We start from the raw sequence: 7,020 nt of genomic DNA, 5'->3' as shown, positions 1-7,020 counted from the left end.
GAACCGCGAGACCACCGCGGCCGGCCACCTACAACTCTTTGGGTATGTGTCGCCAAACAAATCTGCAAAAGCCTTGACGCTACTGGGTTCAGTGAAAGATGACCTAGGCCTTCGAAAACGAGGCGTTTATCAAATTCCCTGTCAGTGCGGAAAATCATACATAGTCCGCACTGTAGAAGAGAGGTGCCGCGAGCACAAGCGCCATACCGATTTACGCCAGGCCATTAAATCAGCCGTGGCTGACCATTTTATAAAGACTGGCCATACTATGGACAATGAAAAAACAAAAATACTCTACCTATTCTCCTACTTCTGGGACTGCGCTACTGAAGTGGCCATCGAAATCCGACTACAGGACGATCTAATTAATAAAGACAGCGTCCTTCAACTTAGTCAGGCTTGTAACCATGAGATCGAGGACCGCCCCCGACGGCGGCAGCAGGGAGACTGCAGACCCCAGTTCAGACCCAGGCGCCGCTTCCCCCACCAACTCCAGTAGCCGCACCAGGAGAGGAACGGTGGGGGGAGTAACGGCTGGTATACAGGGTGGTCCATTGATCGTGACTGGGCCAAATATCTCACGAAATAAGCGTCAAACGAAAAAACTACAAAGAACGAAACTTGTCTAGCTTGAAGGGGGAAACCAGAGGCGCTATGGTTGGCCCGCTAGATGGCGCTGCCATAGGTCAAACGGATATTAAGTGCGTTTTTTAAAATAGGAACCCCCATTTTTATTACATATTTGTGTAGTACGTAAAGAAACATGAAAGTTTTCGTTGGACCACTTTTTTCGCTTTGTGATAGATGGCGCCGAGAGGAACAGCAGAGCATTCGTCAGGAACCACCTGAAGATGGCAGCGCGTACGTCTGCCGAAATATTGTGGAGAAATTTTGACGCTACCCGGTCGGATACGCGAGAACTGTTCAAATTAAAAATCTTCTACCGTACAGTGCGATGCTACACCGATCGTTACTGAATGCATAAATCAGCACCACCACTTGTGGAGCTATTTTAGTTGCTAAGCAAGAACCAACACCTTACTTCGAGCAAGAGTACAAACTTATCAACCTGGTATTAGACGTCCACAGTAATCTCGACTACTCTGACAACCCAGTAATCAATAACAGCAATTTAGAAAGTGTTCTAGCGCAATGGAAGGTGTCTCACGGCCTTAACAGCAAACAGTTATTCGAAATAGCATTAAAAATGGATAAGTTCTGTGATGTTTAAAGCTTTCCCGGGGTACTGATTGTTCCATAAAAACACAGGAGAACTGCCGGATATCAGTAACGTCCTGCCACGATATCTCAGCGCAGAGTCTTCCGGCCATCTTCAGGTGAGTACCACTGTAGTAGTACGATTCTAACACCCGACAGGAATCCCATCTAAAAATTTATGGGACACTACTACAGTGGTACTCACCTGAAGATGGCCAGAAGACTCTGATCCGAAATATCGTGGCAGGACGTTACTGATATCCGGCAGTTCTCCTGTGTTTTTATTGATAAGTTCTGTTTCACAGGGGTGTGCTGAAACGTAATGCCTCCCAACTCTTTTTAAATAAAACAAACTTTATTAACATTATACGTCTCTAGTCTTCATGTCTAAGTAATTATTTCGCAACACAGTCACTCTGGTGAAGAATTCGTTTCTCCCAACTAGAGACCAGTTTGTTGATACCGTAGCTGAATAATGTTTTACTTCGTTTACGGAGCCACAACCTCACCTCTGCTCTCGCCACTTCGTCTCTGTTAAAGTGAAGTCCTCGATGGTGTTCTTCAAGTTTTGGAAACAGATTAAATTCACATGGAGTATGATACAGTGAACCCAAGGCGTCGGATTGCTGCAGCGCTAGTGAGTGGTCTGGCATTGTCATGCTGAAGGAGAGGGTGCTCCATATGTGGACGACGTCCTCGAATTCGAAACAGGATTACAGCACACTGTTTCTCACGCACTGACATAGTTGCGTTACACACCAACATGTTACACGTTTCAATACAGAGCCCTCTAACGGCAAGGGCTGCAAATACGTAGACATGGAGAGTAAAGACGTAGGATGTTCATAACATTCGGTTAATTTAAAAAGCTTTAAGATTTTTCGCATAGAAATTCAGATGATTACTTTTCGCATATTTCGTATATTACGCTACATACACTACCGGCCATTAAAATTGCTACAACACGAAGATGACGTGCTACAGACACGAAATTTAACCGACAGGAAGAAGATGCTGTGATATGCAAATGATTAGCTTTTCAGAGCACTCACACAAGGTTGGCGCCGGTGGCGACACCTACAACGAGGTGACATGAGGGAAGTTTCCAACCGATTTCTCATACACAAACAGCAGTTGACCGGCGTTGCCTTGTGAAACGTTGTTGTGATGCCTCGTGTAAGGAGGAGAAATGCGTACCATCACGTTTCCGACTTGGATAAAGGTCGGATTGTAGCCTATCGTGATTGCGGTTTATCGTATCGCGACATTGCTGCTCGCGATGGTTGAGATCCAATGACTGTTAGCAGAATATGGAATCGGTGTGTTCAGGAGGGTAATACGGAACGCCGTGCAGGATCCTAACGGCTTCGTGTCACTAGCAGTCGAGATGACAGGCATCTTATCCACATGGCAGTAACTGATCGTGCAGCCGCGTCCCGATACCTGAGCCAACAGATGGGGACGTTTTTCAAGACAACAACCAACTGCACGAATAGTTCGACGACGTTTGCAGCAGCATGGACTATCAGCTTGGAGACCACGGCTGCGGTTACCCTTGACGCTACATCAGAGACAGGAGCGCCTGCGATGGTGTACTCAACGACGAACGTGGGTGCACGAATGGCAAAACGTCATTTTTTCGAATGAATCCAGGTTGTGTTTACAACATCATGATGGTCGCATCCGTGTTTGTCGACATCGCGGTGAACGCACATAGGAAGTGTTGTGACTTGGCAAGACAGCCAAGCCACTATGATTGGTAGCCGAAAGGCACGCGTCTAAGCTCACGCAGGCTGGCGTGAGGTCTGGAACAGTTAAGGGAATTTATAGTAGCAAATAAAGTACGTAGCTGATGGAATACTTAACTTTAATCCATAACAGGTGAACATCGGTCTGACGGTACATGCATCACAAGATAAATAGCAAATGATAATGGCGCCTTGCTAGGTCGTAGCAAATGACGTAGTTGAATGCTATGTTAACTATCGTCTCGGCAAATGAGAGCGTAATTTGTCAGTGAACCATCTCTAGCAGAGTCGGCTGTACAACTGGGGCGAGTGCTAGGACGTCTCTCTAGACCTGCCGTGTGGCGGCGCTCGATCTGCAGTCACTGATAGTGGCGACACGCGGGTCCGACGTATACTAGCGGACCGCGGCCGATTTAAAGGCTACCACCTAGCAAGTGTGGTGTCTGGCGGTGACACCACTGGAAGCGTGTATTTTTCATCGCCATAATGGCGTATCAGCCGGCGTGATGGTATGGGGTGCTATTGGTTACACGCCTCGGTCACCTCTTGTTCACATTGACGGCACTTTGAACAGTGGACGTTACATTTCAGATGTGTTACGACCCGTGGCTCTACCCTTCACTCGATCCCTGCGAAACCCTACATTTCAGCAGGATAATGCACGACCGCATGTTGTAGGTCCTGTCCAGCACATTCTCCAGATCTCCCACCAATTGAAAATGTCTGGTCAATGGTGGCCGAGCAACTGGCTCGTCACAATACGCCAGTCACTACTCTTGATGAACAGTGGTATCGTGTTGAAGCTGCATGGGCATCTGTACCTGTACACAACATCCAAGCTCTGTTTGACTCAATGCCCAGGAGTATCAAGGCCGTTATTACGGCCAGAGGTGGTTGTTCTGGGTACTGATTTCTCAGGATCTATTGCGTGAAAATGTAATCACATGTCAGTTCTAGTATAATACATGTGTCTAATGAATACCCGTTTATCATCTGCATTTCTTCTTGGTGTCGGAATTTTAATGGCCAGTAGTGTACACTGAGGTCATGGATACCTCCTAATATCACGCCAGACCTCATTTTACCCGGTGTAGTGCAGCAACGAGACATGCCATGAATGCAACAAGTCGTTGTAATCATTTGCAGAAATATTGAGCCGTACTGCCTCTATAGCCATCCATAATTGCGAATGTGTTATCGGTGCAGGGGTTTGTGCATGAAATGGCCTCTCGATGTGTCCCATAAATTGTTAGATGGGATTCATGTCGGGCGTTCGAATCGTCCACAATGTTCAAACCAAGAATTTTGGCCCGGCGACATGACGCACCGTCATGCACAAACATGCCATCCTCATCCTTATTTGACAACATGTAACGCCGGAAATGCATATCCTCCTATTTCCATCTATTGTACTTTAATTTTTTTTCCTTATTTTGTTACCTGAAGATATAACATTTCTGTGTCTTTGTATATTGTAATTGTTTTACTATTTGTATATATATGCATTTATGTCGATGTATAATTGGTTTGTTTTGTGAATATTATTTGTATCGAACGAATACATCGATAGGTCGTGTGGAGAACCAAAGTGTTTAGGATCTTTGGTAGTGTTAACTCTGTCGCGTGGAGCGCGGGCAGAGGGGAGTCTGGCTGGAGTAGTGCGGTGAAGCAGGTGTGTTGTGTGACGCTCCCGCGAGTTGCCGCGCTTTCGGGGTTTGGCAGCATGTAATTGCGCTCGACTTGCTATGATAGTTTCTGACGCGGTGTCGCGGACGGGAAGTATTAGCTGGCGCACATCAAGAGCCCGTTTCGCCTGGTGACAGTGTCGAGAAGAAGGCGCGCCAGCATCCAGCTTCTGCAACAGCGACGACTTCAAACCTTCAATCAACCAACAAGGAAGACTGGAAGCACGTAAAGTTTTAGAACTGTATGGCAGACCTCAGCTTTTCAAAATTGTTCCATTTGCCTGGCAAAATTACAGCAACTTACCATGAACCTTTGTTGCTCATTGTCCCAATTGCTTTACCAAGCAGGGTCCCTTCCTTTTCCGAAATGAACCCGAGTGTCTTTGAAATTCAGACGCCAGCATTAAAGTAATATCATTCCATTTCACTGCTTTAATTTCAAAGTTCAGTTATTCATAGCTGGCTACAATATTTAGATTACACAAGCACAAATTAGGAGTGCGAGTTTTGTTAGCATATTTTAGCTTACCTGTGACTGCAGCTCAGCTTGGTACGTACTAATGTTACTATTGTTAATTGTCCAGAATCATTTAATTCAAGTTCAAAGTTAAATCTCTTATTTCTAAATTGCGTAGATTCAAGTAGTTTTTGAAATGATTGTTGAGGTAGCCCAAGACTAACCGTATTTTACTGAATTTCGATGTGCTTCAGAAACAAAGCTCACTATTAATTTCAGTCACTAAATTAACTTTCAATTTTCCGATTTTATTAATTCTTTTGCTAAATCAAGTCAGTGTGTAGCGAAATTTATTACTTCTGACAAACTTTCAGTTTTCACACTACACGTGTCAACCTTCAGTTGCCACGCTTCTAGTGCTAATTATATGTGCAATAACCTTTCTCTTTCAGTTACTATAGTAATTGTCCATAGGACTGGCGACCGTAATTTCCCCCAAATCTCAAATATCTAATTACCGCTAGTTAATTGTTAACGTAACGGCCGCACATTTACTTTCTTTATTAACTTTATCCCTTTTCAAAATTAATTTCCACCAGTTTCATTTGCATTTTTCCTTTCATTTAGATGTAACCCTTTCCTCCCTCTTTACCGACAGATTAACTTCTGTGACGATTGCTTTTCCCAAATTTCCACTAGGTACACGCGGTTTAATTTTTCACTGTCATTAAGGTCGATAAGAGAGGGGGAGGTTACAAACATGAAGTCCATGAATGGTTGCAGATGGTCTCCAGGTGGCCGAACGTAACCATTTCCACTCAATTATCGGTTCAATTAGACCCGATGACTCAATACATTCCATGTAAACATAGAGCCCATCGCTATCTGGCCGCCACCAGCTCGCACAATGCTTTGTTGGCATGACTTCTTGAGTTCTGCGTCACACTCGAACCCTACCATCAGCTCTTACCTACTGAAATCGTTATTCATCTGATGAGGCCAGGGTTTTTCAGTCGTCTAGGGTCCAACCAATTTGGTCACGAGTCCAGGAGAGGCGCTGCAGGCGATCCCGTGCCGTTAGGAAAGGCATTCGCGTCGGTCGTCTGCTGCCATGGCTCATTAACACCACATTTCGCCACACTATCCTGAAGGATACATTCGTGGTACGTCCATTGAAAGGTGGCTACACTGAGCCACAGCGCCAGAGGTCGCGCTAGAGAGTATTGTTCCGCCGCCTCCACTGGCAGTGATTATTGAGATGTCGTAGTGGGCAGTGGTTGTTGAGAACTCGTAGTAGTCAGTGCTTGTTAAGAACTCGTAGCAGAGAGTGTTTTTTGAGATGTGCTAGTAGGGAGTGCTTGCTGAGATGTGATACTGAAAAGTTCTTGTTGACATGTGGTAATAGCGAGTCGGTGTGGAGATATATTGTAATGATTAGAGTGATTTTGGTCCATATATGAAGGTAACGAAACTTGATTTATTTTTCATTATTTAATGTCGTAAATAATGCTTCATTACAGGTTCAGTCAACAAAGCATCTGGCTTGTGTTCTGGGATTAGAGTGTAATTCTGGTTTTCTTGAGTAATTATGGTATTTCTATTTCCTTTAATTAATTCAGTATAAATGATATTTAAAATTTCTTGTGTTGTTGAAGAAGAACCGTGCCAGATGCGTACGTTGAGTCATACTCCCACACACAGAACAGTTACACTTGTGCTTTGGTTTCGTAGGTTTTATAGTTGCTGGGGACTTAATTAATTAATTGTGTTAATGAAAATTTTCATTTCATTCTTTGTAGTTCTATGCAGTCAGATTGCGTAATAATACTAGTCAGGGCCAACCGTTTACGACACTACGTAATCGGACAAACAGCTACTAAAACAAAAAATTAAAATTATTTGCATTCATATT

Source organism: Schistocerca nitens, chromosome 5 (assembly GCF_023898315.1).
Source record: "Schistocerca nitens isolate TAMUIC-IGC-003100 chromosome 5, iqSchNite1.1, whole genome shotgun sequence".
Classification (NCBI taxonomy): Eukaryota; Metazoa; Arthropoda; class Insecta; order Orthoptera; family Acrididae; genus Schistocerca; species Schistocerca nitens.
This window is presented reverse-complemented; position numbering follows the sequence as displayed.